General features: G+C 42.8%; 1 protein-coding gene across 1 annotated transcript in view; it reads right to left on the bottom strand.

The window, feature by feature from the left end:
• LOC141128486 (Krueppel-like factor 15) overlaps positions 1–26,032 on the bottom strand; it is a 48,596-nt gene extending 22,564 nt beyond the window's left edge. The window contains exon 1 of the mRNA XM_073615793.1: positions 25,927–26,032. The gene's annotated coding sequence lies outside the window, so the exon portion shown is untranslated. The remainder of the gene's footprint in view (positions 1–25,926) is intronic.
• Between the last annotated feature and the right edge of the window lie 337 nt (positions 26,033–26,369).

Below are 26,369 nucleotides of genomic sequence, written 5' to 3'. Positions count from 1 at the left end.
GAGGGTGCCAAAACACAACAAAAATATAAAATATCAAAATTTTATTTAGATACAACTAAAAATCAACAAGTTGTCATCATAAATAACCATACAATACATAGAATCACCTGCATCTGTTCAAATTTCTATATGTTTCACCAAACGGTGGCTTCCTCAGGAGAACTTTTATCAGGCACTGCATATATGGTCACTATAAATTGAAAATGACATAATTTAGACACAACACGTAAAAGATAATAATATTTATAATAACACATGTCAATATCAAAATTATTATTTGCCAATATCTCGAAATGTGTAAACACATTTCGAAATATCGGCAAAAAACTATAGGCAAAAAATTAGTTTGATATAAACATGTGTTTATTATAAATATTACTTACTTTATATCAAACTAATTTTCTGCCTATAATTTTTTGCCGATATTTCGAAATGTGTTTACACATTTCGAGATATCGGTAAATAATAATTTTGATATTAACATATGTTATTATGAATATTATTATCTTTTACGTGTTGTGTCTAAATTATGTCATTTTAAATTTATGGTGACCATATATGCAGTGCCTAATAAAAGTTCTCCTGAGGAAGCCACCATTTGGCGAAACATGTAGAGATTAGAATCAGCTGCATCTGTTTCATGTATGGCTATTTAGGAGGACAACTTGTTGATTTTTAGTTGTCTCTAAATAAAATTTTGATATATTTTAGTATTTTTGTTGTATTTTGGAACCCTAAAAAAACCCATATTCTGTTCTCTTGCTATGTAAAAAAATAAATAAACCTTAACTTCAATATGAATATCTAAATTCAGTTGCCTTGTTTGTGTGAACCTGAGTGTATTGTTTGACAAGTTTACTTGCCAGACATCCTGGAACCTCGGGATCTGATTCTGTGACTGAATACTAAATAAATAGTCTTATTAACTCATGTGACAGAACACTGATTTCATTAAAAGAGTGTCCCTTGTGTACACAAATTTGATTAACCACTTCTGCTCTCAGTCAATTACCACATTTCAGCTGTGGTCCTATTGATTCAGCAATAACTTTTTCATTATGTAAAATACCATTATGAGAATATATATATATATATTTATTAATTAGAGCTGCACGATTAATCGTCAAGCATAGTTATCGCGATTCATTCCCCTTTTGCGATCCTGTGTTTAACGATTCTTGCTATGTAAAGAATTCTCTCTGCTCTTCTGAAGCCACAGCCGTCAAAAGAAAGGAAGAAAAAAATCTGGGCAGTCTACCAAGAATCATAACATTCTTTATAAGTCGAACTAAGTCTTAATATTGTAACAATTTGTCAATGGAATACACTTTATGTGTAAGTGAGGAAAGTTTAACCACTTAAACGCTAAACCTTTTTCTGACATTTGTTGGTTTCAAGTTAAAATAATTTTTTTTTCTAGAAAATTACTTAGAACCCCCAAACATTGTATATATTTTTTTAGTAGAGACCCTAGAGAATAAAATGGTGGTTCCCACAATATTTTATGTCACACTGTATTTGCGTAGCGGTCTTTCAAATGCAATTTTTTGGGAAAAAATTACTTTAATAAATTAAAAAAAAAAAAAAAAAACAAAACTAACCAGTAAAGTTAGCCCAATTTTTTTGTATAACGTGAAATATTTTAAGTCGTGAGAATTGTGATCTTTTTATTCTAAGCAAAACAATTGTGATTCTCATTCTGGCCAGAATCGTGCAGCTCTAATACATATAGATAGATAGATAGATAGATAGATAGATAGATAGACAGTTAGGCTCCATTCACACTAGCGCGTTTTTTGATGCATTTTGCATTTTGCAGAAATGCACGGGAATTTTTTAACATGGGTTCCTATGGAACATGTTCACATCAATGCCTTTTTGTTTCTCTGCATTTTTGGAAAGGGTCAGGGACTTTTTTTCATGCAAAATGCAGCGTTTTGCATGTAATAGAATTCAGTGGACAAGCATCAAAAACGCAAGTGCACCGTTTTTGCAGCGTTTTTGATGCGTTTTTGCCTTTTTTTTTTTTTTTTAATTTTTTTTTAGACTGTAAAAAAAAACTGTAAAAAAAAAAAAAAAAAAAAACGCAAAAACGCAAATCGCGGCAAAAACGCAGCAAAAACGCTGCTCAAAAACGTGGCAAGCATGAAAAAAAAACCTCCAAAAACGCCCAAAAGCAACATGCATAGGTGTGAATCGAGCCTTAGGTCCATATATATTTGGACACAGGCACAATGTTCGTACTTTTGTCTCTGTATGCCACCAGAATGAAATTAAAACGAAACAACAAAAATGAATTTGAAGTGCAGACATTCAGCTTTAATGCAAGGGGTTGAACATAAATATCAAGTACTAATTTTAGGAACGGCCACCATTTTTATACACAGTCCCCCCCATTTTCAGGGGCTCAAATGTAATTGGGCAAATTTATTTAATCATAAATGAAATGTTAATTTCTAATAATTTTGTTAAGAATCCTTTACTGGCAATGACTGCCTGAAGTCTTGAACCCATGGACATTACCAAAGACTGGGTTTCCTCCTTTCTGATGCTATGCCAGGCTCTAACTTCAGCTGTCTTTGGTTGTTATTCGTTTGTGGGTATTTCTGCCCTTAGTTTTGCCTTCAGCAAGTGAAATACATGCTCAATTGGGATGAGAGCAGGTGATTGACTCAGCCATTGCAGAATATTCCACTTCTTTTCTTTCAAAAGCTCATGGGTTGCTTTTGCAGTGTGTTTTGGATCATTGTCCATCTGTACTAAGAAGTGCCGTCCAATCAACTTTGCTGCATTTGGCTGAATCTGGGCAGACAGTATACCTTTAAACACTGCAGAATTCATCCAGCTGCTTCTGTCTTCTGTCACATCAGCAATAAACACCAATGACCCAGTGCCACTCTAAGCCATGCATGTTCATGCCATCACACTGCCTCCACCATGTTTTACAGATCGCGTTGTGTGCTTTGGATCATGAGCTGTTCCAAGCCTTCTCCACACTTTTTTCTTCCCATCATTCTGGTACAGATTAATCTAAGTTTCATCCGTCCAAAGAATGCTTTTCCAGAACTGGTTTGGCTTTTTTAGATGTTTTTTGGCAGTCTAATCTGGCTTTTCTATTCTTCAGGCTTATGAATGGTTTGCACCTTGTGTTAAACCCTCTGTGTTTGTTCTTGTGAAGTCTTCTCTTGATTTTAGACTTTGACAATGATACGCCCACCTCCTGGAGTCTCCTTCACTTGTCTGGATGTTGTGAATGGGTTGTTCTTTACCATAGAGAGGATCCTGCGATCATCCACCACTGTTGTCTTTCGTGGACGTCCAGGCCTTTTTATGTTGCTGAGCTCACCAGTGCGTTCTTCTTTCTTTAGAATGCACCAAACTGCTGATTTCGCCACTCCTAATGTTGCTGCTATCTTTGATGGATTTGTTTCATTTTTCAAGCAATACAATGGCTTGTTTCACTTGCATGGACATCGCCTTTGAACGCATGATGTTGGTTCACAGCAATAGATTCCAAATGCAAATACCACACTTAGAATCAACTCCAGACCTTTTACATGCTTAATTGATGAAGAAATAACGAAGGAGTTCCCGTGGCCATGAAACAGCTTTTGATTCAATTATCCAATTACTTTTGGTCTCTTGAAAAAGGGGGGTGGCTTTTCTTACGAGCTGTAATTCCTAAATCCTTCCTCCGATTTGGATGTAAATACCCTCAAATTAAACCTGAGAGTGTGCACTTTCAGCCCATATCCATTATATAACTATAGCTTGTGTAAATCTCACAATGGTTAATACAAATAATGTGGAGCTCTAATGAGATAAATACTCAGTGATTTTGTATGAAAAAATCAAAAAGAAAAAGGTGAATACATAATAAAACAATAACCGATAGGATGAAGGCTTACCAGATGGTTTGAACTCAAAAGGACATACGTCCTATGAGTCAAACAGGCTTGTATTGGCAAATGCCAAAATTGGAGACATCAGATCTGGAAACCTTTGACACGGAAGCCAGGTCCGCACACAGTCATTGGGGTAGTGTTTGCCACAGAAGGTGTTTTCATACAGAAAAATGGATGGTTTCTCCCATATGTTCATATATACATGACGGAAAGGAGAACAAAAGAGGGCCACATAGCGTAATTCCGTATAAAAATTTGAAATTTAATGAGGTTAAAAAAACTCACATTTGAGAAGAGTAAACGGCGCTTAACATATGTGTATGGCCGCAGTGGAGCGGGACAGGCTCCACTGCCGCAATACACATTTCTTAAGTGCTGTTTACTCTTCTCAAATGTGAGTTTTTTTAACCTCATTACATTTCAAATTTTTATATGGAACTACGCTATGTGGCCTTCTTTTGTTCTCCTTTATATATATATATATATACACACACACATACATACACATTATATATATATATATATATATATATATATATATATATATAATGTATATATATATATGTGAACATATGGGAGAAACCATCCATTTGTTTGTATGGAAACACCTTCTATGGCGACCACTACCCCAATGACTGTGTGAGGACCTGGCTTCCGTGTCAAAGGTCTCCAGATCTGATGTCTTCCAATTTTGGAATTTGCCAATACAAGCCTGTTTGACTCATAGGACGCATGTCCTTTCGAATTCAAACCATCTGGTAAGCCTTCATCCTATCAGTGGTGGACTACATTCACATATTGTTTTATTATATAGTCACCATTTTTGGATGTCTTAATGATGTTATGAACACTTGGCGAATGTCCCTGTAAAGGGTCATGCAGATTCACCACATTTTCTACTTCACCTATGGACTCAATGTTTATTTAACCACTTCAATACCAGGCACTTAGACACCTTCCTGCCCAGGCCAATTTTCAGCTTTCAGCGCTGTTGCAATTTGAATGACAATTGCGCGGTCATACAACACTGTACCCAAACAAATTTTTTATTATTTTGTTCCCACAAATAGAGCTTTCTTTTGGTGGTATTTGATCACCTCTGCGGTTTTTATTTTTTGCACAACAAATAAAAAAAGACCGAAAATTTTGAAAAAAAGCAAGTTTTTCTTTGTTTCTGTTAAAATTTTTTGTAAATAAGTACGTTTTCTTCCTCAATGACGGGCACTGATATGGCTGCACTGACAGGCACTGATACGACGGCACTGACGGGCACCGATGAGGTGGCACTGACGGGCACTGATAGGCGGCACTGATAGGTGGCACTGGTATGTGGCACTGATGGGCACTCATAGGTGGCACCGATGGGCACTCATAGGCGGCACTGATGGGCACTCATAGGTGGCATTGATTGGTACTTATGGGTGGCACTGATAGGTGGGCACTGATGGGCACTGACAGGTGGCACCGATGGGCACTGACAGGTGGCACTGAATAAACTGATTGGTGGCATTGCTGGGCAGACCTGAAACATGTTGGTGCCAATCAGTGCCCATTTGTGGGCACTGATTGGCACAGATTGGGCACATGTGGATGGCCATGGGGTACATACCTGGCCATCCACATGGTGCCCCTTCCCTGGTGGTCCTAGTGGAGATCCCTGGTGGTCCAGTGTGGTGATCTGAGGGGGGGCTGCGCTGATAAACAATCAGCGCAGACCCCCCCTGTCAGGAGAACCGCCAATCGGCTCTCCTCTACTCGCATCTGTCAGACGCGAGTGAGGAAAAGCTGGTCAACGGCTCTTCCTATTGACATCGTGATCAGCTGTGATTGGACACGGCTGATCACGTGGTAAAGACCCTCCGCCAGAGGCTCTTTACCAAGATCGGTGGAGCGGTGTGTCAGGCTGACACACCGCTCCACCGATCGCCGCGATGCGGGCGCGCGCCGGCATGTTATCCTGCTGGACGTCATATGACGCCCAGTCAGGATAACTGAACCACTTCCCGGACGTCAATCCGCTATAGGGCGGGTGGGAAGTGGTTAAATAATTTGTTTTCTTTTTGATTTATTCATACAAAATCACTGAGTATTTATCTCATTAGAGCTCCACATTATTTGTATTAACCATTGTGAGATTTACTCAATCATCTTTGTTTACTCAAGTCTCAGCGCTGCACTTTTTACCTTATTACCAATATTGCAATTGTCCATTTGCTGTGTTTAGCTGCTTTATTCTAGGGCACAGCACAGTATTATATTTGCACTTATAACTATAGCTTGAATATGTTTTGGTAAATACCTGAAAAAAACTGAAATTGTGCCTTAGTCCAAATATATACGGACCTAACCGTATATATAATTTTCTTTTGTGGTATTGTCTTCAAGAATAATTTAGTGCAGCTGCACTTTGGTGTTTGTGCCCCCTTCCCTCTCCAAGTACTAAACTTGCCACAGATGGACCAAATTCAGTCAGTTCAGCAGAGACCAGCTGAATTTTGAATCATCTATGGCTATTCCCTTTCCAGTGAAGTCAATCTAATAAACAACTTCTCTTGGACTGACTTTTTGGAAAATTTTAATTTGATCAGCACCGATCAGTGTACTCCCCATGTGGAGGAGTCCACCCTGTCTGAATAAAGTAACACAGCAGTGAGGATTCCTTCATTCACTTTGCTTGTGTGAAGGGGTAATCCGTTTTTTGTGTTAGAATTAAACTGGCCATAGATGGGTAGTTTGTTTATAGTTCACCTAGCGCACTGATAAAAAGAAAACACTATAACTTTTGCGCAAACCAATCAATATATGCTTATTGCGATTTTTTTTAGCAAAAATATGTAGAATACATATTGGCCTAAACTGATGAATAAATTATTTTTTTTTTGGATATGTATTACAGCAGAAAGTAAAAAATATTGTTTTTTTTTTTTTTTCAAAATCGTTGGTCTTTTTTTGTTTATAGCGCAAAACATAAAAACAGAGGTGATCAAATACCACCAAAAGAAAGCTCTATTTGTGGGAAAAAAAGGACATAAATTTTGTTTGGGTACAACGTCACACGACTGCGCAGTTGTCAGTTAAAGTGATGCAGTACCGCAATAAATGGTCTGGTGATTAAGGGGTAAATCCTTCCGCTACAGCTGTGCATGGTAGCCAATCAGGTTATAACTCCAGCTTGTTCAATTAAAGTGGTTAACCCATTTTTACTAAATTGTCTTATCCCCTCTGTACCATAACAACATGTGTCCCTGTACAATATAAAAAATCCACCAATCTGTACTGCTCCGGGCGCTCAGCTGATTCCTCTCCTCTCTTCGGCTCACAGCTGCAGTGGGTGGGGCCAAGCCCTCCTGCTGACGTCAGCTGGGGAGGAGGGGGAGAGAGAGAGAGAGCGCACCGACAATCAGCTATGCACGCGGAACTTATAAAGGTACAGATCGGTGGATTTTTTACATTACACAGGCACAGGGACATGTCATAATGGAACAGAGGGGATAATACAATTTAATAGCAAATATGAGAGCAGCAGGAGCAGGGCGGGCTGGCGCTGGTACAAGCAGGGAGGGGAGGGGGGAGGACAAAAGAGACTAACACAGGAGAGCTGCAGAGAGCAGGCTGCGGATGACGGAATCACGCAAAGTGACCAGGGGGTCAGGGCTCAGAAGCGATGGTTATCGTGATCAGTTTGCAGAGGAGAGGGTATAGCCAGGCAGGATCAGCCAGGTTTTTTAGGGTATACAGGGGGCCAAATTACACAGCACAAGCACTGTGCTGTATAACATGCTTTAAGGGAACAGGGTCTGTTGTTTTTTTAGGGGGGTTAACAAACGCTTTAAGCTTTGACAAAAGATAAAAGAAGCCAATTGGTTTTTATGCACCAGATTTTGCACTCTCCACTATAAGGCTATTTTCACACTGGGGCGGGGGTGCGTTAGCGGTAACGCGCCGCTAGTTTTAGCAGCGCTTTACCGCTGCTATAGCGGCACTTTTCGGCCACCAGCGGGGCGCTTTTAACCCCCACTAGCGGCTGAAGAAAGGGTTAAAAGTGCCCGTGTTGTGGTGCTACCGAATCGCTTTGCAGACGCTTCCACAGCACTGCCCATTCATTTCAATGGACAGAGCGTTTTGGGAGAGGTGTATACATCGCTCCTGCACCGCCCCAAAGATGCTTGCAGGACTTTTTTTACTGTCCCGCAAGCGCATCACCCCAGTGTGAAAGCACTCAGTTTTCACACTGGGGTGGCTTGAGAGGTGCTATTCAAGTGCTATTTTTAGCGCTAAAACGCCTGAAAAGCGCCCCAGTGTGAAAGGGGTCTTAGAAAATCAACTGCAATTTATCTTTCCCTTTATTCAGAAGAGGAAGTAAACACAGGGACGGACTCACAGTGACTGATCGCTGTGGGAGCCAGTCAGGTGATTAGTCCCGAGTCCCGATCCTCTTTGTGAGAGACTAGTCTCTGTGCTGGGAGGGCTCCGAGCATGCAGCATGCTCCCAGTACAAAAGAGATACGCATATATGCGGCCCCATTGATGAAGACCCACTTCTGTGAGCCTGAATATTTGTGTACAGTCGGCAGGAAGGGGTTACTGCGTCACATACTTATAATTCTGCGTATCAAAGTTTTTTGCTGTTGCACTCGAATTTGACCCTAGATATAACTGATATTTTATTAACTCAACAAATTTAAGGCTTTTATTTTATGGAAAATGTGGAAATCATATTGTGTTTGTGTACACTGAGGAAAATTTTTATATTTGAATTTCTTTCACTTTATCATACTATCTGTTTGAAAAAAAAAAAAAAATCTCATGAGACTTTATAGGCAATACCTGCAATGTTTCTTGATATAAAACTCACCAGCAGTCATCTGTACTAGACTAGTGTTAAGGTGGCCAAAACTGAATAGATTCCTCCATCCACACAAGTGAGGTTGATAAAGGAACACAAGTTTTCCAACATTCTTGTTTGACACAAGTTGATCTAATGATCGCCTTATGACAAACGAGGATAGCCATATATGGATCTAAATTCGGCTGGTCCCTGCTGAGCCAGAAGAATTTTATTCCATCTATAGCCTTAAGGCCCATACACACGATACAAAAATCAAAAGTAAAACTTTGTCCGAACGATCTGCCGATTTTCAGATCGTTCGTATAGTGCTTTCGACAGCCGATTCCGGTGTTTCGTCCGACAAAAGCTGGATGTGCAGACTATAAAATTTTTGTCGTACGTGAACTCAACGTCGATTTTCGTTTAATTAGTGAAAAAAAAAAAAAAAATCATAAGAGCATGACTACGCATGCTCAAAAACTAAAGAATACATACAAAACTAGTCAACACATTACGTCTTTTCTGAAGTTGTATTCTGTCATATGAGAATTTTCGTATGGTGAGTAGCCTCTTCTCTTTCGACATGACACTAGCATGCAACAAAAAATAGACGAATGGTCGTCCAAAAATTCGATTATGTGTACGAGGCTTAAGAGACATGCACACTATGCCAATATGTGGGCTATTTTTTTTAAAGTACTGTCCACATGCTTTATAGGAGACCACAGGAATGAGTCTAGAGATGTAAAAAAAAAAAAATAAAAATCTGGAAAATATGGAAATTTTCTAAACATTTGGAAAAAAATTCAGTGTAATTAGTTTTATAAATTAACAGTCGTTGTGTTACACTGGGAATGTGAAAGGCAGTGTATATAAAAGTATTATGACTGAAATAAAAGTACAGCTTATTCAGTAAATAAACTAAACTTACCTTTTAAAATTGTATTTTTTATTACAAATAGAACAAGGACTGTTATGTTAAGAACATTCCAACTATACGTGAGAACGTGTAAACTCCCCCTTTCCCTTGTAATAATTTAAAAGCTTCCTGCATTTCAGTTATTGACAATGCTGATCCATAAGCATATATTGCTCTTTATCAATTTTCTCCTGACTTTCAAGTGTAATTTTTCCAAAAAAGAAGGCATTGTGTATTTTTGTGAGGCAGAAAAAAAAACGGATGGTTACTCGTTCAATATTTTCATTGTGTATATGGGCCTTTACATTCCTTTGACAGGCAACACAGTTCACAAATTTGCATATTAACTTTGTAATTCCTTATATGCCTGGAGTGCAGCTTTAAATGTTTGATCGCACTGTAATGCCTTAATTTGTTTTCCAATAAACACAAAGTGAAAGAAAAATGTTTGATTGCACTTATGGATAGATGTTTATTGTAGTAAACAAATAACATTACAGACACGTACACAACCAACGGCAGTAGTTACATAGGCAATATCAAATATATGTGCAATGCATATCAAAAGCTATACTAGCACAATGCAGATATAACTCCATCACCCCAAAGTGCAACAAAATCTCATATAATCATCCAAATCAAATCCTCAGATCTTTATGGTCTGTTCGGACAGACGCAAACGCTCTCTGGTATATCAGCTCCCCTGGGCTAAGGCCATGGGTATCTAGCCTTAATCTCCACAGCTTTTCAAACTTGCCGGGACATTCTAGGATCTAAGCCACAGACACCACCCAGAACTTATGTGTAGGGGGATCTGGAGACTTGCACATTTCTAGAAGTGACCTACGGGCAAGTAAAAGGGCCCTCCCACTGCTATCCTAGCATACTCGTCCTCAATGACATCCTCTAAAACAGGGATATGCAATTAGCAGACTTCCAGCTGTTGCAAAACTACAAGTCCCATCATGCCTCTGCCTCTGGGTGTCATGTTTGTGGCTGTCAGAGTCTTGCTGTGCCTCATGGGACTTGTAGTTCTGCAACAGCTGGAGGTCTGCTAATTGCATATTGCTCTAAAACATTCAGGAGGCAGCATTTAGGGTCCAATGGGATTTGTGCCCCAAATACCATATTCAATGTGTCTACAACCTGTCTGCAGTAAATTAAGTCCCTGTGATCCCTTTTGCATCTATGACAATGTGACTTTGTGCTGTACCCCATCTTATAGAGCCTTAGGGGAGTATACCGAGAGCGTAGAAGAATAAAAAGTTAGTTAGATTGTTTCTGAGTCACATAAAGGGATCTTTCACACGGCCTTTCCGCTAAGCGGACTCCGCTTTGCTTAGCCTGGGATCGATCCATTAATCCCTGCTGAGCATGAAAAGGGACTAAACGGATGAAAAGGGAACGCCTGTTCGTTTTCATCCGATCCGCCAGATGGATGTAAAATAGGGTCACCATCCATCTGCATTTCATGGACAGGATCGGATAGTAGCGGGTGTCAGCTGACATCCGCCGCTCCATAAAAGGTGCATGGAGCATCCGATCAGGTCTGCCTAAAAATTTGACAGGCGGACATGATCGGAAAGCCCTTGTGAAAGAGGCCTTAGAGGGCAGGTTACTACAGCCTCCCATTGTTCACCCAACATCAGTCCCAGGTCTCTCTCCGAAAGAGACGTCGCCTTGCTAGGATGGCCTTTATGGAATTCGGACAAGCGCATCATTTTAAGGATATACATTTGCTTAATTTTTTGTGCCGTTACTATTTGCATGCTTATTGCACTGCAAAAAAATAAAATAAATTGGCTATCTGTGAAATGCATCTTTATTAGTTTCAGTATGAACCAGAAGATAAACAAATGTCCTGGGAGGTATCATACATGCGATTTATCTGCTGTTCACCCAATGTTTATGTGGTTCATAAAAATAAAATAAATAAAAATCCTTCCTGATCCCCTGAATCAGCAATCTCTGGTGTTTTTATGTATAAATGTTAATTTTCAGTTATATTTTGTGCATTAAGGAATAGATCCAGCTCTTTATTCTTAAATAATCCTCTGTGCTGGTCAGAACTCTTTCTTCAGAAAGCCTTTTGCACATTTTCACAGCTCTTAAGCTGGAAATAGAGGATTTGAATCTTGGCCGGTCCAGTAGGAACCGGCCAAGATTTGCACCATTTATGGGCAGGCTGAATGTATCCAAATTAATCGATCAATCAACTTGGGTAAACCAGCCTGTCAGATTTTGCATGCGATTATTGCTAGCGCTGGGAGAACACAATGGCTTCACCGGAGGGATTCCCAGTCGGTGTCGATAAGGGAATCTAGTGATTTTCTTGTCTATGTCTCTGTCTATGGCCGGCCTTACAGTGGAGGAGCCTTTCTGCATGTGGAGGTCAAATCTCTTTTCGTCTAGATAACCTCTATTGAGGTTAATCTGATTGCAATCACTAAATACATGCCTGAGTTGAACACAATCAAGGAAACATTCACTTTTTAGAACACGTTGCGAATATAGATAGGCATGAAAAGTGATTGACAACTAGTATAATTAACATTTTTATTCAGGCTTTATGTGCCATCATTGTAAAATTATTGCAGAGGTTTTAAGGCCAACAATTCATTGCGTGCATTTGTCAATCCTAGGGAGAAATTGTGTCCTCAGTTCAATGTTACTTTAATGGCAATGTGAAAAGTAGCAATATCTTTACACTATATGCCACGCATTTATAGTTATTTAAATCCTGTAGGCCAGGGGTAGGCAACCCCACGGCACGCAAAGCCTCTTTTGCAGGCACTCGACTCCCTCCCCATCAGCAGAGCAGCGCAGGGAAGTTTCAGGGAGACACTAATGCATTCCAATTTCAGAGTTCCCTACGCCGCACCTGCACTGAGTCCCCACACATTGTAAAAGATGGGAAACATTGTTTGGTTCTCTAGCTGCGATCATCAACTTTTGTGATGGGGAAGAGATTGGGTGCAGTTCTGCTGGGGTGGGGGGGGGGGGGTAAGTAGGACTGTCATTGGCCACTGCTAAAGCCAATCACAGTCCTGCTAGCCCCGCCCACCATCTGGGGGAAGATGACTTGCTTGGTTGCCACTACCAATCTCAGAAAGAGGGGATTTCACTGATTGAGAAAACCACAATCCGGTGACAGTTTGTGGAATTACTGTTGAGCTTCTGGGAACTTTGTTGACAATATTCTGCGTCACTTACTACTGAACCCCTGCACTCTGTCCCTTTAAGCCACAGCCAGTATTCAACTCAATGAAAATCACACCCAACTTTTGCTGTGGTGCAAAGCGCTGCACTTTTTCTCAGCTGCGGGGGCCCAACTTATGATCCTGCACACTGGCCCACTGCTTTCAGAAAATGCCCCTGACCTGTGCTCATCATTGCGCATCCATTCCAGATGCTTGTATGTGACATCACATACATCACATACAAGCACATGGGCTGGATGCAAGAGGTGGATCAGCAGGAAGAGTGTGCCAGGACAGGTAGATGTGTCATCTCTGCTTCCTTTCACCACTCCGTGTATCATAGATAAGAAGAGGGTACATCGGTGGAGCAGATGAGCAGGAGGGTTCAGTGGTGGGGAAAATGAGCAGGAGGGGTTCAGAGGTTGGGCAGAAGAGCAGGAGGGTACAGCGGTGGGGCAGAAGAGCAGGAGGGTACAGCGGTGGGGCAGATGTGCAGGGAGGTACCGTGGTGGAAGAGATAAGGGGTTCAGCAGTGGGACAGAAGATCGGGGCTACAGTGATGGGACAGATGAGCCGGGGGGGGGGGGCCAGATGAGAAGGGGGTTCAGCATTGGGGCAGGTGAGAAGGGGGTTCAGTGGTGGGACAGAAAAGCAGGGGGTGGAGCAGTGGGGCAGATGTGAAAGGAGGTGTATTGGTGGGACAGATGAGCAGAGGGTTACAGTGGTAGGGCAGGAGAGCAGGGGGAACAGAGGTGTGGCAGAAGAGCAGGGGGTAAAGAGGTGAGACAGATGTGCAGGAGGTACATTAGTGGGGCAGATGAGAAAGTGGGTTACAGTGATGGGGCAGATGAGCAGATGGGTTCAGTGTTAGGACAGATGAGAAGGTGATTCAGCAGTGAGACAGAAGAGCATGGGGATACGGCGGTGGAGCATATTTACAGGGACGTACAGTGGTGGGGCAGATGAGAAAAGGGGTACATTGATTGGGCAGATGAGCAGGGGGGTTACAGTGGTGGGACGGAAGAGAAAGGGGGGACAGTGGTGGGGCAGATGTGCAGGGGGTACAGTGGTGGGAGGAATGAGAAGGGGGTTCAGCAGTGAGACAGAAAGCAGGGGGGTACAGTGATGGGGCAGATGAACAGGGGGGGAGGGTTCAGTGTTGGGCCAGATGACAAGGGGATTACAGTGGTGGGAAAGATGAGCAGGGGAAGTTCAGTGTTGGGGCAGATGAGAAAGGGGTTCAGCGGTGGGACAGAATAGCAGGGGGGTAAAGCAGTGGGGCAGATCTGAAAGGAGGTGCATTGGTGGGACAGATGAGCAGGGGGTTACAGTGGTTGGGCAGAAGAGCGGGGGGTACAGAGGTGGGGCAGATGTACAGGGGGTACAGAGGTGGGGCAGAGGAGAAAGGAGGTACATTGGTGAGACAGATGAGCAGGGGGTTACAGTGGTGGGACAGATGTGCAGGGGGTTACAGTGGTGGGGCAGATGTGCAGGGGGTTACAGTGGTGGGGCAGATGTGCAGGGGGTTACAGTGGTGGGGCAGATGTGCAGGGGGTTACAGTGGTGGGGCAGATGTGCAGGGGGTTACAGTGGTGGGGCAGAAGTGCAGGAGGTACAGTAGTGGGGCAGAAGTGCAGGGGGTACAGTGGTGGGACAGATGAGCAGAGAGGGACAGTGATCTGAGGTGTGAAGGTGCATGAATTGGGGCTGATCTGAAGTTTGCAGTTGCAGGAATTGGGGCTGATCTAAAGGCGTGAGAGTGCAGGGTGTTAATTTGCCACTACTACTCAAGTAGTTCACAGCATTTACTTTATAAAAAATCCTTTTCATGACTGAGAGTGTGAAGATGACTTTTTTGGTTATAAAATCGGCACGCTCAATTTCCTATCCCTGCTGTAGGCTCTGAAAGTTAGGGTGGATGCATTTCTACAAGCTACTAATTTTGGCACAAGTTGTTTTTCTGTCTCACAGATTTAAACTCATTCATGTCAGCAACACAGCTGTTTATCATACATAGCTCTCTCCTTACAGTATTGAATATACTGCATGATACAATTCTGTTCTATTATTGGGACAGCTAGGAGAATGTAAGAAGGATTCCTATGCCCCGTACACACGATCGGACATTCCGACAACAAAATCCATGGATTTTTTTCAACGGATGTTAGCTCAAACTTGTCTTGCATACATACGGTCACACAAATCTTGTCGGAAATGCCGAACGTCAAGAACATGGTGATGTACAACGCGTATGACGAGCCAAGAAAAAGGAACTTCAATAGCCAGTGCGGCTCTTCTGCTTGATTCCGAGCATGCGTGGAACATTGTGCGTCGGAATTCTGTACACACGATTGGAATTTACGACAACGGAAGTAAAGTTGGAAATGTCCTATGAAATCCAGGTTGGTAGTGTAAGCAGACATAAATCTAAATGCTATTCGTGAGGAGGGGTACTGCAGGCCATATACGGAGTGGGTACCATGGGTTGCAGGAAAGAAATTTGCTCTATTCCCCCATCAACAGAGACAGTGTTGACAGGGGAACTCTTCCTGCTAAGCCATTGTATTCTCCAGGCAGGGGAAACCATCCCCGCCATGAGAAGACAGTAATTATTGCTAGTGGCTATACCAGCCGCCAGCAATAATCACATGTAAAATCCGGCAGGCTGATTGTACCTAAGTTGATCAACTTGGTACATTCAGCCTGCCCATACACGGCTCGAATATTGGTCAGTTCCTGCTCAACCATCCGAGAATTGAACCATCTATGGCTGGCCTAAGAAGGAAAGATTTTTCAGGTCTCGTCCATAGCTTTCTATCTTTTTGAGTACACCAGACAAAGTTTTTTACAGGTTAGGCAATCCAATTTAGCCGCTGTGCGGAAACTTTTTGAAGAACCCTCATTTACTTTAGGGATTGGGTACGTAAACCTTTTTGAAGTGCCCCGGGGAGTTTTAGTGGGAGTATTTTAAAGGGGATACAATTGCAGAAAAACATTCATTTTTATCATTATGTTGCAGCCCAACCAACTAAATGCTTCTTTGCCCCAGGGCTTAAGGTCTACTGATAATTCTAGCTAGAGGTTCGCGGGGATGTTAGTTCATTTAAAAGAGAACTTTTTCTCTAACCTGTTCCTGTAAACTATCTGTAATAGCTCTGCTCATTGCTACCAACTTTGAAAAATGTATCTTAAAATTCAAGAGACTACTATATTAAACTGAGTTCTGAATATAGAACTGGGATGAAAAAAGATTCAGAAATTGCTTCATTCATTTTGACTGAAGCTGTGGGGTTTGAAAATAATGCACAGGAAGCTTTGTTTATTTCCAATGATTTGGAAGTGTTCCCCTCCCTTTGTCAGGTACATGCGGAACAAGTGTTACAATGTATGGCATAAACCCATGCATGTGTCTTGCTTCATGCTTGTATTGCACACTTCATCATCTGAACTCAAACAGGACACATGGGTCTATTCTGTAATGCTCATGCAATAGTAATGCTTAGCTGCTAAGACTTATTTGTTCCCATTTGCCAACGAGTTACCAAAAACCTTCTTGGGGGGGGGGGCTAAGAAATTAGAAAATTGAAACTCATTAAATATAAAGGAGTTTGTGGAAAACTAGATCTTTAAAGCCAGTTTCATACTTTGCAAAGTTTATGCCATTATGATGAACTAATAAAAACGGTCAACTTATCTCCCCTCTCAAAAGAAGAACAAAAAAACACACAATTTTCTAACAACACCTACCCTTTATCAGCTACAGATTCACACAATTACATTCTCGATAGTTTAATCTTTTTCAGACTGTCTTTTCAATAGTGTAATCTTTGAGTTGTGAAGAGCAAGTACTAAAATTGCATTAACCCATAGTCCCTGGTCCTATTGAGCTCATTTACTGTATACTATAACCTCCTCACTTATGTCAATAAGACAACATTCAACTGTCCTATGCCACGTCTTTGTTTACAGCTTCTGCTGCATTCCTCCGCAATGCCAATGGCATCTATGGAAATGAAACCATACAACTGTGTTGACATTAGTGCTCTTTTAATGAAAGTGCTGGTCAGTAGCCTTGTGGATTTATTTAAACAGCCCTTGTAGCCTTGATGAAAAAGATATTGCTGAAAATCTCCTAGCAGTCACCTCATCCTAAATACAAATGTCAAACATTTCAAGCAGCATTTATAGGTAAGATACATGGATGAATAAAATGTAATCTCTCCCATAAATGTTCACTTTACTTGTTTAAAGCGGAGTTCCACCCAAAAGTGGAGGGGGGGTGGGGTGGGTACTTAGTTTAGAGAAGGACTTCCTGTCCCACTTCCTTCTTCCTGCTCTTGGCCACCTAGGCAACTCCTCCTCTCCCCCTAGGCGGCCCCTCCCTGCCAACAATCTTTTGGGACACGTGACAGGTCCCAGAAGATTGCCTGGCCACTAGCAGAGCGCAGCGCCACTCGCGCATGAGCAGTGCGCGCCCGGTTGTGAAGCCGAAAGCTGTCACGGCCGGGTGCACAGTGGCTAGGACGACGCCGGCGGAGAGTAGGGGGAGAGGGACGAGGAGCCGCATCGCTGGACCGTGGGACAGGTGAGAGTCTGTTTAATAAATGTCAGCAGCTACACTTTTTGTAGCTGCTGACTTTTAATAAACTAAAAAGTGTGGAACTCCACTTTAACAGTTGCTATGTAAATAGCAAGAGAGAAATTTTCCACCCCATTGTTGACTGTCACTATGTGTTGTTTACATTATTTAAGGAACAAGCATAACATTTCACCTAGTTATATTTAAATAGAAACATGGCTGCACAAGAAACCTTAAGGCTACTTTCACACTGAGGCACTTTTACAGGCGCTACAGCACTAAAAATAGCGCCTCCCCTGTGTCTCCAGTGTGAAAGCCCGGGTTTTCACACTGGAGCGGTGCGCTTGTAGGACGGTCAAAAAAGTCCTGCAAGCCACATATTTGCAGCGTGTATTCACCGCTCCTAAAGCGCCCCCTCCCATTTAAAACGATGGGGCAGCGACGCAAACCCACTGGCAGAGCGCCGCTTTGCGGGCGGTTTTAACCCTTTTTCCACCCCAGTGTGAAAGTAGCCTAACAGAAATGCTGTAGAAAATGATGGAGGATTTTTACTGCATCCAACACACACCATTGCATATGAATAAGCTGCAGCTCATTTAAGTTCTGATCCTGCACTGCATTCACTAAAAACGAAGTTTTCCCATAGCGTAAAATATTTAGGGAAGTGGCTACTATTTATACATTAGAGGTTAATGGTCTACTCTAGTATATATATTTTTGGGGAATAAATTGATTTAATTATTTTTATACTGAATTCATATGTGTTCATTATTTAATATTCATCAGTGGGTTTCACCAACACTTTATTATTGATGTCACCATGGATCATTTGATTTTTTTAAGAAGCAAATTCATGGACTAGTTTTTATTGTGGATAAAATTGTGACATATCACTTTAGTTTTTTAATTACTGCCTAAAGGTCTGCTTTCTGTCATATCGGGGTAATCCCTGATGTGTTTTTTTTTTTTTTTTTCATAATTTTTTTTATGCCCAGTGTTTTATTTAGATGGTATATAGAGATTTAAAGATTAATTGTCATCTAGCAGAAGTATTAAGGACTAATGCCAAAGTCCTTTAAGGCAATAGTCTTTGTATGGGCACATACAAATAGCAACACACACATAGGCTGCCTCATCCTTGGAAGAAGTTGTCACCCAGACGGAACGCGTTAGGGCAGAGCCAGTCAACATGTGGGATAGTGTGGAGTTAGCAGTGTGAAAACAGTGGGAGGATTACACAGCGTAACCGCCTATGTAGAAAAAAAAAAAAAAAGGGACCCGAGTGCAGCTGCTGAGAAAGAGAGACACTGCATGCTATTGGCTTTGTATATAGGCGTTCATATATTATTTTAATGTGAGTGCAATAAGTTTACTAAAGGGATTCCAAGCTTTTAAAACAGAAATACGCTATGTAGTGTTCCATTATTATATTTTATCGGTAGAAGAGATGGCCCTACTTTCCCTCTATTTCCTTCCTTTACGAAGTCCAGTTTTGGATACCTACGTCCCCTGCAGCACAATGTGGTTCCTTCCTATTGACCCCCACATCACTACAGGACCCAGCAGTGACTCAAGGCTTAGAGAACTTGGCACTCTTGGAAGTGTTGATTGCTGAAGAGACAGGCAGAGGCTACAGTTCTGGAATTAAAGGAGAAGTACAGCTAAACGAGCTTTGGCTGTACTTCTGCTGTGGATCACGGGAGTGCAGTTCATTCTGGAGTTGGTCCAGGCTCTGCGTCATCACGACCATGGAGTCCGGATCCACCTAGATCCCTGGACTGACACTCAACTCAGCCTCTCAGCGAGCCGCTAAGAGCTTGAGCCAGCCGCTCCCACCCCCTCCACAGCCCAGGTAGTATGAATCCAAAAAAAAAACATACTTCTAAGGCCTCAATCACACTTGGCGATTAGGAATGGCGGGCGGGATCACCGCAATTCTGCCCGTGATTCCAAATCATGTGGCAATCACTGCAAAATGCGTACCATGCATTTGGGTGCCATTCATTCTAAATCACATACCCAAACACAGTTCAATTTTGCCGCAATTGGATTCTTTCTCATCACCACTTGCTACCCTTATTGTTCCACTTATGTTTTTATCTTATGAGTGGAATTGTTTTGTTTGTTTAAGCGGCTGCTGATATACACATGATATGTTAAATAAATGCTGTAATATTTTTACATTGTGCCTGCGGTTGAAACTTAAAACACCATAGTGCTGAGATAAGGAAAAGTAGGTATCAGCGGTGCTAGTTTTTTCCTTTTTTTTGAATATATAGTATATACTTTGTATTCACATGCCTGATGAAGGGGTCCTGCGGGGCTCCGAAACATTGTGTCGGTTATTATGATGTGATTGCTGAACAAAGCTTTGGACCCATTCTAGATATTCGTGGAGTGATGGTGACGTACTATTGCTTTGAATGTCTTTAGTTTCCAGCCGGTGGTTACTGCAACCCTCATCTACATTCACCACCATTTTGCAGGAATGTGTGCATTGGAAATAGTGTGTTTGGACCACTGGTTACTAGGACACAGGTGGCCCCAGACATCTAGCGTCCTTTGTTGCTAGGACGCAGGCAGCCCCTATCAAGGATGGAGACTTCTGGTGAATAGAGCTGCATTCTGGTGTCATGGGCAATGGGAAAGGTAAGTTCTTGGTTGCTTCTTTTCCAGCATGGATAACTTAATACCTAATGACAAGATCACTGTCTAATGTTATTAAACTAACAACCTGTCGTATAAAAACATGGAAGCTCCCATTATTGCACTCTCCTTGAAAAAAAATGGTAGTTGTATGACTGTCATTGCTGATCCTCTTGTTTCAAAACTTGGAGCTACTGGCCCACAACAAATATGCATACAGTATAAGGACTTATAATTATTTCCTGATGCCTGAATCCGGCAGTATACATGATGTAGTAGCTCTGTCCTCTACCAGGGATTAGGATAAATAAAACACTTAGGGATAATACACACTTTAAAAATCTGTTGCGTTCTGTTATTGTGTGTTACTTTGTGCATTATTATGTGTTTTGTTTAAGCAGCCCATTTATTATGAATGAGATGCCAGCACATCACAACAGATCATTCGCAATAAATGGCTCCACAATGCACAACACATAAAGCAGGTGCATTGCAGCAAAGTGTACTCCCACAAAGCACAAGTGTGAATTGGCCCCAGGCAAGCACCCTCATTCTCATAACTAAAATACACGTGTAGCAAGATTAGAATACAGTATGCTGCCATATTGAGGTACCAGTATAGGAAAATTAAATTACGCAGGTCACCACACTGTCTTTGAACAGGGCCCTTTCAGACCTAGCTGATCCCACCCTCCCATCTACAGATGCATATCTACTGAGATTTGAGAGTTGTGGCCTCCGATGTTTGCCAACAACCAGCTAAAAGCTTCCCTACCCTGGCCGTACATATGCACTACAGCCCCAAAGACTTTTGGGGGTCATCTGCCAGCTGGAAAATGACCTACCATTAGCCAGAGAAGTCTATGAGGCTGTACTGTACAGGTGACTTTCACCGCTGGATGTAAACAAACACCAACGCTATTAGATGTCGGTAAATTTGCATCTGTGGAGGGGAGAGTGGGATCGGTTAGGTCAGCTTAAAAGGGGCAAATAGGATAAATGCACTTTGTCAAAGTGCATTTATTCTTTTAGCTTTTAAAAAGAAAAAGACAAGAATCCTCAACCTGTAGTGATTTCTGGTCCTTTGGTTAACAGGGAAGAGGAATTAATCACATGTATGCTGCCATGACAGCTCAAGGAAAAGGAGGTTCTAATCTAAGCCTTTCACATTTTACCAACTGTTAAAACTGAACTCCAGGAAAGATCTTTATTCCATAGTTACATTGGTCCATCTTGGCGCACATAAGTATGCTTATCTCATACCTAATGCAGTGTTGGGGAAGCTGACAATCACTGTATACCTGGTATTAATATAGTGATTAGCACCATACTCCTGGTCCTGTGTGGCTTCACCTCTGTACACCGACCACAGGGCTCACTTGCTCAGCCGGACAAAGCTGTCCACATAGACCATCCTCCGCACCACCATCGATGTCATCCCTTCCACACTGCGCTCCACGAGTACTTCATGCCTCGCCTTCAGATCGCTCTACTGCAGGGTGGTCTTCCTGGTCATGATTGCAGACAGTGGTGAGAACCAGCGGTGAGGAGGATGGTCTATGTGGACAGCTTTACCCCGGATGTCTGCATACTTATATGTGCCTGTTTTATTCATCAACCATGCGAGTTGCTAAATGTTGTACCTTCATTAAATGTTACCATATTGCTACACTTAGAGGCATCTCTCTTCTCTTTAAGGCTCGATTCACACCTATGCATGTTGCTTTTGAGCGTTTTTGGAGGTTTTTTTTTCATGCTTGCCGCGTTTTTGAGCCGCGTTTTTGCCGCGTTTTATCGGCGTTTTTGCCGCGATTTGCGTTTTGCGTTTTTTTTTTTTTTGTTTTTTTTTCATTTTTTTTTACAGTCTTACAAAAAAATTACAAAAAAAAAAAAAAAATAAAAAAAAAAAAAAAAAGGCAAAAACGCACCAAAAACGCATCAAAAACGCTGCAAAAAAGGTGCACTTGCGTTTTTGATGCTTGTCCATTGAAAACCATTACATGCAAAACGCTGCATTTTGCATGAGAAAAAGTCCCCGACCCTTTCCAAAAACGCTGAGATACAAAAAAGCATTGATGTGAACATGTTCCATAGGAACCCATGTTAAAAAATTCCCGTGCATTTCTGCAAAATGCAAAATGCATCAAAAAACGCGCTAGTGTGAATGGGGCCTTATACTCTGTAACTCTTGCTGGATTTTGCTTCTAATCCCCTTGTGGAGGCTGCCATTTGTGAATGGACATTTTGTGGTTATACAACCTATCACATTGTTATCATCTTTTTATATGGACTATAAACTTAAAGACCTATGAATAAATGGTTGTGGGACGGTTCATCTGAATTTCCATTATTTCTTATGGGGAAATTCGCTTTGATAGAAGAGTGCTTTGGATTACATGTAAATGTAATTATCACATTTAGATACGTACAATTCTTCTATCATTCCAATGAATGACTACACACATGTATACGTGTAGATGCAGCTGCGTATAGGCTCATTGATTACTATAGTGCTGCGTTTAGATGGACACAAAACTATATGCTGTGCACATCCAAACTCAGTGTTTTTTCTACCTGTGTGAATGAGTACCAAGGGCTCATTCACACGGGCATATGTATTTTCTGCACAGGTTCTTGTAGGCAGAGCTAGAAAACACAACATGCCTACAGTACTTATACTTAGATGTGTACAACTCTTCCTATGACTTTACGCACATACAACCCGAAAATCTGCAGAGGTGTGTGGCTCTGAACGTAGCTGTGTACTACGTTTTATTGTATGCTGCTAAATGCGCTGCTAATTTTCGTTGGCAGATGCAGCTGTGTGTAGAGCCCCACTGATTCCTATCATGCTGCATTTAGATGCATACAAAGCTATATGCTGAAAAGAGATTAAAAAAAAATATGGCTGCAGGTTTGATCCAATGCTGCAGCTGTCCTCTGCTGGCTCAAAGACAGAGAACTGAACAATCACATGACCACTGATTGCTCAGTTCTTTGTCTTCACTGAGTAGAAAGCAATGATGGTCCATCACCTGGCTCTCTGCTCTACCCCTCCAACGCTCACTGGAGTGCTGGTCTGTGCAGAGGCAAAAGCGGCTGGCTCAGGCTTTCAGCGGCGCAATGAGAGGCCGAGACAGCTACCAATCAGGCATCCAGATGGATCCTGACAATATGATCGGGATTCTTCCAGAGCTTGGACCAGCCAACATCAGACTTTAGCTGAATCTGGGTCACAGGAGAGCAGAACTAAGTGCAGTCCTGTGAGCCATGTGAAAAGTATGGCCAAAAAAACCTATTGCCATAACTTCTCCGAGGCCCCGTTCACGTAGCAGGATACTCACACAATTCCGCGCACATAAGGCCAGCCCATTTACTTGAACAGGCTTTCCTATGTGTGTTTTGTCTCTTGAAAAGAAGCTCCTGCTCCTTTTTGGGCAACGAGCTTCAAATGGCGCGATTTGCTGTGTTGCACAAAGGAATAGCATCACATTTCGAAAGTTGTTGTGCATTGATTGCCATTCTGCCCACAATTCCAAATCTCAAACTGTAAGTGGAGCCTGAATGCAGTTACACACAGGAGCTGATTTACTAAAACTGGAGTGTGCAAAATCTGGTGCAGCTCTGCATAGAAACCAATTAGCTTCCAGGTTTTATTTTTTTCAAAGCTTGAAAGAGAAGTATGGCTTTTTTTTTACATTATACTTATCTAGGTGAATACAGCATCGATCCGCCGATTGCTCAGTTCTCTCCGCTGCTCTGAGCAAAGAGACGTGTGCCTGTCAGTCTTCAGCTTTCTGTTCTATCCCCCCTGCTCCCTGGAACGCTGGGCTGTGAAGGGGGCAGGAGTGGCTCGCTGAGAGGCTGAGCCAAGTGCCAGTGTTCTGTCATATAGTGCAGATTGTCGGATAATACATCAGATGATCTGCACATGCGCAGTACGTAACGTCACTCCAGCTGATCTCCCAATCAGCTAGCGTGACGTCAACACCGCACATATCGTCTGAGGCATTAGCAAAGTGTGGAGGCAGAATCAGTGTTATTTCAGCTGCATGTCATGTCCCCCCAGATCGGAGATTGTACAGTGTGTGTTTCCAGCACAATGGGCTGACACCTGCTGCTGCTTCCCCCTGGATGAATTTTAGGGAGGTCTGCCATCCATTGAAGACTCTCTAGCTCTACCTTTCCAGGACTTCCTTCCATCTGATACTGAGCATCAGGTCAATATGCGCAGAGAGAGCGAGGCAGAATCTGACAATCAGATTCTGCCCCTACGCTTTGCTGATCGTCGGATAATGCCTCCGATGATCTGTGCAGTAAAAAGGGTCGCTGGTTCAAATCCCAACCATGACACTACCTGCCTGGAGTTTGCATGTTCTCCTTGTGCCTGCGTGGGTTTCATTTGTGGTAGGTTGCTGGTAGGTTAATTGGCCTCTGTCTTAAAGTGGAGGTTCACACAAAAATTGAACCTCCGCTTTTCTGAACCCTCCCCCCCCTCAGGTGTCACATTTGGCACCTTTTAGGGGGGAGGGGGGTGCAGATACCTGTCTAAGACAGGTATTTGCACCCACTTTCAGCATAGACTCCCACGGGAGTCTACGTCCCCACCGTGCTGTCTGCTGGGACACACACGGGTCCCAGAGACAGCGGGGACCAGTTAGGAAGCGCAGCGTGACTCGCGCATGCGCAGTAGGGAACCAGGAAGTGAAGCCACAGCGCTTCACTTCCTGATTCCCCTACAGAGAATGGCGGCGGCGGCAGCACCCGAGGACCAAGGGACGATTCGGTCTTGGGTGCCGACGTCACTGGACCCTGGGACAGGTACGTGTCCTTATTTTAAAAGTCAGCAGCTGCAGTATTTGTAGCTGCTACTTTTATTTTTTTCTTTAATTGGACCTAGTAAATGAATGTGAGTTAGGGACCTTAGATTGTAAGCTCCTTGAGGGTAGGGACCGATGTGAATGAATATGTAAATTGATGGTGCTATATAAGTACCTTAAATAATAATAAGGCATCATGTGAGTTTAATTACTACCTTAATCAGCCACAGAACCTGTGTAATTAATATGTGTTCGGGTTTAAAGGGATGAGGTGGCAACCCTATCGGCAGATCAGCTGGAGTGATGTTACGTAGTGCAGATCGTCGGAGGCATTATCTGATGATGTGCACTATTCCACAGAACACCGGTCCCGCCTCCTGGGTCGGACCCCATTTTTTTTGGGGTTGAAAATGATTGACTTGTGTCTTTTTTTTCAACCTGACTAAATATATGATCCCGACTATATGTTCTCGATTTTTCCCCAGCCAGAAGCAGCTGTGTGACATTAGCTGAAAACAGGTCACAGGAGTGCAGAACGAAGTGCATTCCTGTGATTCACAGAAGTACGGCTTCTCCTTTAATCTAACAAGCTGATTGGCTTCCACTCTCCAGTATTAGTAAATCACACCCACAGTGTTTCATGTGCCCTTAGAAAGGTTGTGGCTGGAGTTCTCCTTTAGTTCTGTCAGGACACGCCCACCTCAGTTCCCCCGGAGACTGGGAAGGAGAAGACTCCAGCCTGGTGTAAAGTCAGCCCAGCACATTCCTACGGCCTACCGAGTCCACTTGGTTCCCTATGAGTGTCCCATAAGTAGATGTCACCCTCAGGTCACACTGAGCCTCCTATCTACACACACATGTACGGACTGAGGAGTGGGTGTGGCCACATACTAGCACGCGCTGTGGAAAATGTCAACACGTCAACTTCCATCTCCCCAAAAAAGTACGGACTTCCAGCCCGAGCCGAGAACGTTGTCACACCCAGCCGGACAAACTCTCCCCACAGCGGCCCCATTTCCGGGTTCTCACCTGTCGGACAGCGCCGTCCCCCGTGCTACCCCCGGGCCCGCATGGCGCTGCCGCAGCTCATGTCTACCATGCTGGCATTCAGCACTCACATGACTGGGGGAGGCTCGATCACCAGATCCGCACGCTGATTGGTGGCGGCTACGGGGGCTCGGCCGCGGTATTCGCTTCTCATTGGTCGCCGTGTTAAAAGGGCTCGACTTCGCTCTGCATTGTGACGTCAGGACAGAAGTGGCGGTGAAACGGGTGGCTAGCCGTACGGTATAGGGAGGTGTTGGTGCGGGTCCCAAATGTACCCGGACAAGCGAGTCATTTCATGAGAGCTGACTGATACACGGACATAAAGTTCCAGGCGGTGCGAGGAGGGGGCGGGGCCTGGAGTGCCCAGTCACAGTGTACGTATATATGTGGGCTGGCTTCAGTCAGCCATAGCATGCGTATTATCC

Source organism: Aquarana catesbeiana, linkage group LG02 (genome assembly GCF_042186555.1).
Source record: "Aquarana catesbeiana isolate 2022-GZ linkage group LG02, ASM4218655v1, whole genome shotgun sequence".
In the NCBI taxonomy this organism is placed as follows: Eukaryota; Metazoa; Chordata; class Amphibia; order Anura; family Ranidae; genus Aquarana; species Aquarana catesbeiana.
The sequence above is the reverse complement of the archived record's forward strand: the minus strand, read 5'-3'. Positions and strand labels throughout refer to the sequence as shown.